The following is a 12517-nucleotide window of genomic DNA, read 5'->3' as shown; positions in this document are numbered from 1 at the left end:
AACCAAAATAAAAATAGAAAATTAAAAAAAATTTTTAAATAGATATTCAGTTGTACTATTTTTTTCAGCTTTAAGAACCCAAGTATGGGCCCAATGAAAGGTAATTAACATAAGTTTGAGATGAGTTTTAGGGAAAAACATCCACCCGCATTTAGGGAACATGTGCACTGACTGGGTATTTGGTTATGCTGAGGAATTATTGTTATACTTTTAGGAACGATAATGATATGACAGTAATGTTCAGCAAAAAGAACCTATCTTTCAGATACACATAATGTAATGCCTACAGAAAACTAGAATTACATGTGCAGAGTTGTAGAGTTCCCTGCAAAATAATCAAAGGATGGGAATAGGACCAGGATTTAGACAAAACCAAGAGGACAATGTGTGGTTACATTTTTCTAAATGTAAATAGATTTTTAAAATTCAAAATTTCTTTTAAATATGACCAGCCAAAGAGAGTATTAGAAGGAAAAATTACAGGCTTATTTCATGGATGAACTAAAACTTTTGTAATCTAATCAATTAAGTATAAACTAATAGCAAACATTATTAATCAATGTGTAAAAAGCTTAATATGTCATCCATTATTTGTATTTTATGATTCTAGGCTTCTATTTGTTTCTAGGCATAAAATCCTCCCACCCCTTCTTCTATGTGATGATTTGACCTGAAGTTAACTTTCTAACTCTTCTCCCTGGTAAATTGATATAGTTGTATGTCAGATACGCAGCTAGGCCACATGACTCCTAGTCACTATCACCCTTGAACAGTAGATTGAACCTGGACAGGGAGAACCATGATGGCAGCTGTGTCCCTGGGCCTCCCTGAGGGCAGCGACTCTTGGAACTGGCTGATCCCTTCTGGGAACACTGGTAATTATACCTACGGACCTATAAGCCTGTGCACAAGAGCTACTGCCACTTTGGGGAATGAGAGTTTTAGCCAAGGTGACTCCCACATCTCTTTTCCCATCTGAATCTCATTTTCTTGGCCCTAAACTATACTGCTCTGTGTACTGTGCAAGGTCTTCTCATAACAACTATTACTTCTATTTTATTTGGCTTAAGAAAACAGAGCATGTTGGACTTATAAATTATATGTGTGCATTTTTTTTTTTTAGTGAATGCAGTGCCCCACTACCACAAATTATGCAGTCAAGTTTCCCATATTTGGGGACATCACAGAGGTCAGCACGTCCAGAGTGCAATGGATAAGCCTTGCCCTGGGAAAACCACCTTTGTGGTCATGGTTATCTCCCCTGCCAGATAAGTATGCTTCACCGTTTTCTTAATTTAGTAAAAATATTGTTCTACCATGATGTTTATTCTTGAACTTTTTAAGTAAATTTCACAAAATATCTTATATTGTACCTTTGACTGAAAGAATTTCCAAAATAGTTCTTTTATTTCGTAAATTAGATAAAAAATCTTTGAACTAATCTTGAAATTAACTGAGCTTATTTTCTGTTTGAAGCAACTGATGACACTAATTTACACCTGGCAGCATTTAACTGTTAGCGAAAGTTTTCTCTTATAACAGAATGAAGACAACACAGAAAGTGACAATGTCAAGTCAGACCTATAGGACTCAGAGATTTTACTCAATAGCAACGTTTACTAATTCAAGGAAAAATATAACTGTAAGACACAGGTGAAGCTCTGTGACCCACTCAGGTCCTCACTTTGCTTCTTGACTGTGTGCCAGAAATAAGAGTCTCTCCATGAGCTCTTGCCCTCAGCCTTTAACTGCTTGCCGATGGTCACCAGCTGCTGGTGGCGAGCTCCCTGCTGATGTACTGTTTCTTTGTTAAGCATAGGAGATGACTTCAGGGTCATGAAAAATCTTTGCAGAAGGAATGAGTGCATTTAAGGAAATTGTGACCAGCTACTGACATCCACAAGTCTGGTTGCTCAAGGTGCTATCTGAGACTGAACAAACACAGACTTTTCCTCTTTCAGGAGTTCCCTGAAACTCCTCCAACTTACTCTCTAGCTGTACAAAAAATCTGCGCTGCTTCTTTCTGTTAAGGCAGATTTGTGAGATCTTGCCCCGTCCCACCATCTTCTTGCTTTGGCCAAATTGAATAAATCTTTTTTTTCCAAGCACCTGTATGTCAGTGTGTTTCCATCAGCTGTACATTGGCTACACGAGCTTGAACTTGGGGTTTTACAACACCACCTGGATAGATTCTCCTGAGGACACTGAGTTTACAAATGCCTACCCTCTTTCTTGCAGCCTATTCTTCCCTGGTGAAAGCTAGGACCACCTTCAAGCTGGAGGTCATGGCTGCAGAGGTCTCTACCCCACAAAGCATTAGATGTGCTCCCGGAGAATGGCCCACTTCTTCCCAAAGCTGACAAGACCATAGCTAGAGGTAACACCCAGCATCAGCCGATGCAGAGAATGACGGACTTGAAATTGACTGTATGGCAAAGGGGAAACTTACTGCTACAGTGGACTTTAGAAGAGATGGCCATGATAGATTCGCGTGGAAATGCTCCAGTTCCCTTGGAAAATGTTAGAAGAAAGGCTGACAATTAAGAAACATGGAAATTCTGGAATGGGCATATTGCATAAGACCAGAAAACTCACCTAAGTTTTGTGTTGTCTGGGAATGCCCAGTGGACACATTATTCCCCAAGGCCATTCAGAATGCTTTGGAGAAGCAGGCACCAGAATTACTAACAAATTCGGTCATAACTGTCCTCTGCGTGCCACAACTGGTAGTAAAAAAGGGAGTCACAGTTTGGGGCTCAAATACACATAAAGACGCCCCAAAGCGTTAGAGGCTAGGTGCAGCTCTTAACTGCTGGAATCCAGAAACTGGCAATTACCACAGTCACCAGCAGGTCCTTTGCTTAGTTTTTAATGCTATATATATACATATATATTTCTGTTGAGTGTTTTGGGTTCCTTGCACACTGGATATTAGTCCCTTGTCAGATAAATAGTTTGCAAATATTTTCTCCCATTCATGTTTTCTCTTCACTCTGCTAATTATTTCCTTTGCTGTGCGGAAGCTTTTTCATTTAATATAGTCCCAGCCAGGTGCAGTGGCTCACGCCTGTAATCCCAGCACTTTAGGAGGCTGAGATGGGTGGATCACCTGAGGTCAGGAGTTCAAGACCAGCTTGACCAGCAAGGTGAAACCCCTTCTCTACTAAAAATACAAAAATTAGCCGGGCATGGTGGCAAGCACCTGTAATCCCAGCTACTTGAGAGGCTGAGATGGGAAAATTGCTTGAACCCGGAAGGCAGAGGGTGCAGTGAGCTGAGATCGATCGTGCCATTGCTCTCCAGCCTGGGCAATGGAGTAAGACTCCATTTGAAAAAAAAAAACAAAACATATATATATATACATATATATATATATATATATATATATGTATATATATATATATGTATATATATATATATGTATATATATATATATATAGTCCCATTTGTCTTTATAGATCAAGAAATTGTTTCTATACACAGAAACATGGAGAAATCTTAGGAAAAAAATAGAGCTGAGTGAAAAAAGTTGGGAATAGACAAAGGTCAATACTACTTACATAAATTTGGAATACACGTAAAAAGCAGTACATGTTTTATTGGAAAGGCTGAAATGAAATAGTAACCTCAGACACCTTAGGAGGTTTGCATGGCAAAGGAAAGGGATGCAGCTGAGAGAACAGAGGAAAAGGGAAAATGCAAATTAAGGAAATGGAGAGAAGTTCTTCACAGACAAGTGGTGGGTGCTGCCCCTTCAGACTGAACGATGTGATCATTGATCCTGTGTTTTAAGACAGAACAAAACACAATTTGACTAAGTGGTGTGGTGAGGAGCTACTCAAGCTCATTAGGTAGCTTGAAATTCATAGTAAAATTCATGATGATATATCATTCCACATCTGCCCAATTAGGGGAAAGGAAATAGTCTGACATTATCAAGTGGTGGTGAATATGCGGTAAACTCGCACTCACATACTCTGTTTTTAGTAAACAAATTTTATTTAATGGATACTTTTAATTTATTTTAACTTAATAAGAAATTTCATTTTGAAAACAGTTTTGAGTAGAACAATTTTCTAGTTTCACCAACAAAATAAACATGTGTTTTCAATAAATATATTCAGAAATATGCATAATCTTAGTCATTTTAACATTCGTTTTTACCGTCAAAATCTTCCCAGTGGGAAGATAAAGTATGTGGTCAATTTCACCTTGAGTTCTTAGGAAGGCATATGTGAGTTATTCGCCTCGGTTTTTTTGTTTTGTTTTGTTTTTTGTTTTTTGTGGGTTTTGTTTGGTGGTCATCAAGGCATTGAAGGCAAACTAGGAACACGTAGGAAAAAGTTGCAAAGGAGTTTGCAATTTACTTCGTGTATTAGTCAGGCTTCTTCAGGGAAAGGCTCACCTCATGAAGGCTGAAAAATCCAGAGGTCTACAGTAGCAATCTGGAGACCCGAGAAAGCTAGTGGTGTAGTTCCAGTCTGAGTCCAAAGGCCTGAGAAATAAAAAGAATTAAAGGTGTAAGTTCCAGTCTGAGGGCAAGAGAAGACTAATGTCTCAGCTCAGCATTCAGGCAGGCAAAGTTCTCTGTTATCCAGGCTTTTGTTCTAATCAAGCCTTCAATTGATTGGATGAGGCCCACACACTTTAGCTGCTATGTCAAATTTATCTACTGATTCAAATGTTAATTTCATCCAGAAACACCCTCTGAGACACACTCTGTGTTTGACCAAATATCTGGACACCCTGTGGACCAGTCAAGTTGCCGCATAAAATTAAACATTACAATGTCAAGGATTTGAAAATGTACATATTTTATGACACAGAAAGTCTACTACTAGATTTATAACCTAGAATAACTCTCCCATATGTGCACCAAACAATTCAACTCCTCATCAACAGAAGAACAGATAACTACATTGAAATATTAACATACAATAGAATATTGTAGGCAGTGGAAATGAATAAATAGATGACCTCAACCAGCATGGTTGAATCTCAAGTACTAAATACTGGGAGAGAAGTCACAATACAAGGCATAGAGAGTGTTTCCAAATTAAAAAAACATATATCAAAACAGGCGAAATTTTCCACACAAAGAGAGAACGGGAATAATAATATAAAGAGATTTATTAGCAAAGATATTTCAGGAACAAGATCTCACCCATGGTGAGAAAGGGAGAAAGATGGCAGGAGTCAGGACAGGCTTAGGACCATGCGTAGAGCAGAGGCATGAGATGTTTTTCAGCCTGAAGGACAAGAACATGATGTTCTTTTATTATTCTTTAAAATATGCATCTGTTTTATGAGCCCTAATGAGCCTGTGCTATGTTATATAAAACTTTTACAAAATGGAACTTGGAATACCACGTTAGATTATTTGTGGGGCTTTTTAAGAATCAAAACTTGTTAAAATCTTCGTGTAATACTGTTCTGCTTATCTTTAAGGAATTTCATATCTAAGTGCCACTGCAAGCAGGCTATTTACTAACAAGAAAAAAATTAAGGCTCAGTGTGGGCGGTGTCTGTTACTCAGTTCTATGATGAAAATCCCCAGGTAACTCTGATCCTGGCCTCTAATCTGCTGCAGGAGAAAAAATCTAGAATGGTGAGATCTTCAGTACTGCTTCCTCCAGTGCAAACACTATGCACTGAAATTACATGACTCTTCCCATTCTAACTACTTCAACACATGGTCTCTTCCCACATCCATGATGTTAAAACATGAAATCTCACACAAAAGAATGGGAATGGACCCTACATAACATTCATCTAAGAGGCCAGAACAAGCTGTGGCCCACCAGTGACAAAACGGCAAAGGTGCCTTGTTGCCGAAGAGAGAAAGAAGTCCTTTCACTTCATCAATATTCTCAACTTCGTATAAACTATGTCTTTGCACAAGGATTTAGTTATTTTAAGCGACATTATTAGAGATTTCTTAGGCATGGTGGGAGTGGTATCGATTAAAATGGAAACACATATTTAGAAATGTAGACCTTTTTAAAACCAGAGGTCATTTGAAAGACATGGAATAATATGTTATAATACACAAAAATATATATGTAAAACAGTTATATTCTATATTTCCTATATTTTATTATACACTCTCTAGAATCTGTTGCAATAGAAATATATTGGATAACTCTCTAGAATATATTTTATAAAAGCCATTTTAGGAAGATAAACACATCTGAGGCCACAGGATACATTTTAGAAATTCTAAGTAAGTGTAAATATAAAAGTCTATTATGGGCTTATCACATGAACATTTAATCATGAGAAACAACTGCGTGTTTACTTGGCAGTTCTAAATTATATCCACTGATGTTTTGGCCCTTTTCCCATTGAGAGGCAGGGTCTAGTTTATTGGACCAATAGAACAAGGAAGTGACATTGATATTTTCCAGTCCTGGCCCTGAAGACCTGACAGCTTCCACTTTCACTCTAGGTATGCTTCTTTGACTCCCAGCCACCTTGCCAAGGGCAGCCCCATGTGCCTGGGAAGAGACCAGACCAGGATTCAGAGCTGTGTCTTTCCGGCTCCACATGTGCCTTTACTTCCTAGTCCTACTCCTTCTTCTGAGCTACAGTCCTCTGCTTGAATCAAAACTCAAAATGCCTAAAATTGGACTCATTAACTTGTTTTATTCTGTCCCTTGTAGGATCTAACATTGTGATCGACACCATCATCCAGCCCATCTTTCAAATCTGAAACTTTGGAGATGTTGTCAACAACTTCTCATTCAGTTTCACCATCCATTCAGTCATGGAATCCTGAAGATCTTTAACTTCCTCCACATGGCCCAAATATCTCCTTTCCTCTCTCTTCCAATTTTGTCTTTATTCTCATTGCTCTGTAATTATACATTTTTCCTACTGATTTCTAGAATGAAAAACTGCTGAATTCATATCCATTATTAACATTCGTCCATGTTTGTGTGTCTTTTGGGATAACAACCAAGTCTTCTCAGTACAGCACTATAAAGCAGTATAATGTCAAAGGGATCTGAGATCAAAGCTTTGTTCTAGATAACAGACAAGATTAGATCTTGGCACTGTTAACACAAATAGAGGGTGATGAAAGAGAAATAATCTGAGGAGGGCATAAGATTGAAAAGAAGGAAAAACAATGCTAAAATGTTAAAGTATAAATAGCAGTGCTAACAAAGCCTATGAGGTGGTGACCTAGCTCCAGATAGTCTTTTGTTTAGCAGAATACTTTGATGGACCAGTTCTTTGACGGAAATTATATCGCAGAGCCTAATCCAAAGATGAATAAAGATATTACTTTCTGGAAGCCAAGTTTTGAATAGCTGGCGTTTGAGGGTGAGTGGTAAGCAGAGTAGAGAGGTTAAATGGTGAAGTGAATGCCAGGTGTGATCCTGGGAGATGATTCATGGACTCATCCTGCAGGACCTGGAGAACACAGCCCTGTGAATGTCCACTAAAAGGTACATGTGGGCACCTGGATCTGGCAATATGATTTTTCCCTACACACATTGACTTAGACCCTAAGAAGTATGTTGCAGTACCATTCAAACAATAGTTTTAGCTCTTTCATTTATCAACCCCCAAAATAATTACTGGGCAGCTGAAGTGTGTGCAATTCTGTGCTGGAAGCTTTGAGAAATGCCCAAAACAATACGTTCATGGAATTTATGGACTTGCTGACCAGGAGTTTTCTATAACTTTTGTTAAAACCAACAGTCTATGTTTCTACGTATTTTCAGCCATTCCCATATTTGATTGACAACAGATATTATTCCTAGATGGTCATGAGTTAGGTGTCACATGGAAGAAAAATTGATTTCCATGAATACGAGTGTATTTCATTAATAAATAATATTTATTAATGATAATATTAAAGTGACAAATATAATTTTACCACATAAATTGCCTGTATATACAAGTAAAATACATGCATTAATACTTTTCAGTATATTGTGTGAAATATGCTTCTTTTGCACAAATGTTTTAATCAATTTGGTTAATTTGACAAGTCTCAAAATATCAAGGAATGGACAATTTAGTTGAAAATACCTTTAGAAATTCATAAAAACCAGCAAGATGCTTTTGCCTAGTGTGCTAGATTTTTCCAGTGCTGAATTTTAAAAGGTTGTTAGGGTTGCTATTAGATGAAGTTTCCTCACACTATCTAAAAATAGATTATCTACATTGCCTCTTCAAGTTCTGAACATATTTTTCCACCAAGAACTTAGAGGACAATCAAATTCAAATAAAAATTTAAAAAGCACATCAAAAACCATCTTGTTCACTGGTTCTCTTTGTTCTGAATAAAGGACATTCTTGTCTATTACTTTGGCAGGGATTTTGAGACTAGCCTCTGAAACACTTCTTTTCAGAGAGAAATACACACACACACACAAACACACACACACACACACCTAGTATACTCACCTGCCTTTTTGCAATATATCTTGTCTTTTGTTTATCCATAGAGCTTTTCATTTTAACATCTCTGAAATAGAAATAGGACACACAGTCAACGGTGCCTGGCAATCACTCTTGGCAGGGGCACATTTTCCATGTATGCTTACAACCTCTGAGACCCATGACCCAGGCTGTCCTTTTCCACGCTGTACTGCTAGGTAGGAACTGAGAAAGCTATGTGGAGAATAAGCAGGACCAGTCCGGATGGGCAGGCTGTCCTGTGCAAGAAGCCTGGCCTATGGGGAGCACTGCTTTGCATGGACCTCACTACACTCTGGGGCTCAGCCACAGACGGGCAGTATACCTGTTTTTCCCTCTAATACATACAACACAGCCTATTGGAGCATTTCCATACTAGCCCCAAATGTCAAAAAACATCCTTTAATCTCTTTAATCTCTGAGCTTAAGTTTTGGTTTTACTTTAACTCTGTGATCTTGGCAAGTTACATAACCTTTTAGTCCAAATGACTGCTTATCCATAGAATGGCAGTAGTCATCCACTGTATGGACTTTTGTAAGATTTTTGGTACAATGCAGATTAAAATTTTTGCATAGTGTCTGGACCATAGTTGAGGATAATATAAGCCAACTATTGTTATCATTTTTGTTGTTAGTTACCACTATAAAATCTATTTTTAATAATTTCAAAAATTATATTGAACATTGTCTTGATAACGTCTGCATTCAACACTTCAGATATGCTTCAAACTCACTAATCATAAAAGATTTAACATTCCAGAAGCCCATCAGCCGGATATATAAGTCTCTAAAATATACTTAAAATAATCTCCCCTCTAATGAGCTAGGTAAGAGTATTAGGAGTATTGTGATAAAGAATTGGCAAAAAGATTGATATCAAAGTGGAAGTTTTTATTTGACTGCTCAAATACAATGAACAAGTGATTTATTTCTTTGATTTAATATGAAAAGTGGCCAGAGCCCTTTGATGACAATGAAGAACAATGACCTCACCGATGTACATGCAGCCTATTCCCCAGTAATTAGACAAATCATCCATTTTTGTTTACTTTGCCTCATTTTTTCTGCTTTGAAATCAGAACTTGTTCCATGTCCAAGTTTCCATATTTTTTTTCAAACTTTCGAAACTGAACATTCAATATGTTCCTCCTGCCGTCTGTCCTAGCTGTCGTAGAGCACTTTATTCATCACATCAGCTGAAGAAGATCACACCATTGGTGAAAGCAATCGTACAACCAAGGTTGTGCCATAGAAATATTAATCTGACTTCTGTTTATTAGATATGCCAGAGGGCAGAGATAATGGAAACAAGTATATAAATTGGAATGCTATTTCAATAGTTTAGCTAATATATATTGGACTTGATACCATAATGAATATGGTTGTTGAGAGATGGGCACAGGTATAAGAACTGCTCTCGGGAATAATAACTGATATTAATTGATTTGATGATGGAAAAGTATAAAATCTAGTAGTGAAGTTTGGAAAATGATATAGTTAATATAAAACATTTTAAAATTGGGAACAGGTTTAATAGGTCTGGAACATTCTGGATTTATGATCAGGTTATCATAGAAATGAATAGGAAGTGATTAATATTGAGACTAGTACTTGAAAGAGAGAACAAATATGTAAGTTACTGGTAAAGAATTTTCCACATAGAGAGTGGTTCAGAAAAAGTAGACAGCATAGCATCAAAGAAAGAAGGCTGAAAATGTACTTTCTACGAAGTCTGGTGAAGGAGCTAAAAGGAATACTCAAAAAGTGACAGAAACCTGACTGTCCCATGTCCCATGTCATGTAAATCAAAGAAAGGGCAGAGTTCAAAAGAAATATTCTGGCATTGGAGACTGTCATGTAATGAAGATACAATGCAGTAAACTGAGGAATGGAAAAAGCCACTGGATGTATCTAACATGTTTACTACAGGTTTTCAAGAGAACAGTTTTTGTAGCCAGGATCAAGCAAAAGCCTGGCTGAAAGGACGAAAGGTGTGAAACTGCAGGAGGAGGTGGAAAATTAAAAGTCAGAAATTGAAGGGGTTACAAAAATGCCACGCTAAAATATGATGCTTTGCTGTGCTGATTACTTGGAACTGAGGGCACCTGGGAAACAGCAAACACACGCAGTGCAGGCAGAGGCTTTCTCTGGGCTCCGCTCATCTGTCCAAAGAAGGGTCCTCCCAAAGGAATTCAACTCTCATGAATACCCTCCCTGGGCATTCGACTAGGAAAGATTAAAGCATCACAGGAGAGAACATTAGAATTTCACCCCATACCCATACAATCATTTATTCCCCCTAAAGCTGCAAAGACTTTGTATCTGCATAACAGGACAACCTTTGTGCCCCATACCTTTCCTCCCTTCACCCTTCTGTAACTTGTGTCACCACCACCCCCCAAGAACCCCACAATTCTATGCCTCTCAGCTCAGGATGCTATATAAGCTTCAATCATCTGACCATTCTTTGACTCTCATATATTATGGGATTCTCATGTGTACATAATTAAAATATTTTCCCTATTAATGTGTCCCATGTCAATTTAATTTCAGTCCAGCCAAAGAACCTAGGAAGGTAGAAGGAAGCCATTTTTTGCTCCCTGGCATACCTCCATAATAGTAAAAGTAATATATATTATAGAGCAAAATACAGTAGAAAGAAATCTAGATAAAAAATAAAGGCCAGAATAAGAGCAAAAGTCATGTTTTACAAAAGGAAATACATGATAAAGTAAGATCTACAGAGGTTGGAGAGAATGCTATTTAGTAAATACATTGTAGGTAACTTCTAAAAATAGAATCCTCAGATAAAAATGTAAAAATTAAATAATCAAATAGACAATTTTTGTCATTTAAATTAAATACAATTATTGATATAGTTACATTTAAACCCATCATCTTACTACATATTTATTTCCTATTTTTTCATTTTACTTCCATTGTCCCACATGTTCTGGGTTTTTATTTTCTATTTTCTTCCTTCTTTTCATTAATTGCTTTTTGTAATTCAGTTAAAATGTGTTGGTTTATTAGCTGCAACTCTTCGCCATTTTAGTATTTGCTGTAGTGTCTAGAGCATACATCCTTAACCTATCACAGTCTACCACAGTCTTTCATGTTATATCCCAACAATTCCTATAGTATAAGAAACTTACAATCATGTACTTCCCATTTTTTAATCTACATTCTTTGTGCTATTTTTTTATGGATTATACTTTTACCCAACATATACACACATATATACACTTATATCTATATATATTTATACATCATATACATTTACATGTGGTATAAACGTTACAATGTATTGTTATTAATTATACTTACATTCAATTTTATCTTAAAAAATTTAAATATGGCAAATCTTGTATATTTGCTCAAGTAGTTCATATTGCCAGTGTTTTTCATTGTTTTTTTTCTGTATTCTTATTTCAATTTTATACATTTTCCTTCTCTCTACAAGACTTTCTTTCATACTTCAGATATGCAAGTCCATTTGTGACTAAGTCTTTCAAACACTGGCTAAAAAAGTACATATTTTACTTTTAGTTTGGAAAGATATTTTTGCTAACTATAAAACTTGAGGTTTATGGATTTATTTTTTTTTCCTTTCAGTACATTAAAAATGCTTTTCCATTTTTTTCTCTCTTGTATTTTTAACAGTGAGAAATCAGGCATTATCTTTTATCATTACTCTATACATAGCAATAGCAGGTTTTATTTTTCCTGATAACATTTAATACTTTTTTTTTATCCCTGGTTTTGAGCAATTTGATTGTGATTTAAGTTGCTTTCATTTTCTTCATATTGCTTTTTCTTTGAGTTTATTCAGTGTCTGTGATCTGTGGATTTATCATTTTCATCAAATTTAGAAAATTGTCAGTATCTTTTACAAATATTTTATGTATGAATATTTTCCTTCATTTTGGGGGCTCTGTTGATACAAATTGATCAAGTAATTACACTGCTTAATTTCTCACAGCCCTCTGTTGTCCTCTTTTTTATTTTTATTTTTATTGTTAACTTTGAGTTGAATTGTTTTGTTCTCCTTGTGTGTCATTTTGGATAGGTTCTATTGCTATATTTT

At 36.5% G+C, this 12517-nt stretch overlaps 1 non-coding gene across 1 annotated transcript; it reads right to left on the bottom strand.

Moving 5' to 3' along the window:
- Positions 1-1119: 1119 nt before the first annotated feature.
- Positions 1120-1276, bottom strand: LOC129490936 (U1 spliceosomal RNA). The gene has a single exon (XR_008660402.1). It is a non-coding gene; the product is annotated as a U1 spliceosomal RNA (small nuclear RNA).
- Between the last annotated feature and the right edge of the window lie 11241 nt (positions 1277-12517).

This window comes from Symphalangus syndactylus, chromosome 9 (genome assembly GCF_028878055.3).
Source record: "Symphalangus syndactylus isolate Jambi chromosome 9, NHGRI_mSymSyn1-v2.1_pri, whole genome shotgun sequence".
NCBI classification, from domain to species: Eukaryota; Metazoa; Chordata; class Mammalia; order Primates; family Hylobatidae; genus Symphalangus; species Symphalangus syndactylus.
This window is presented reverse-complemented; position numbering and strand designations above follow the sequence as displayed.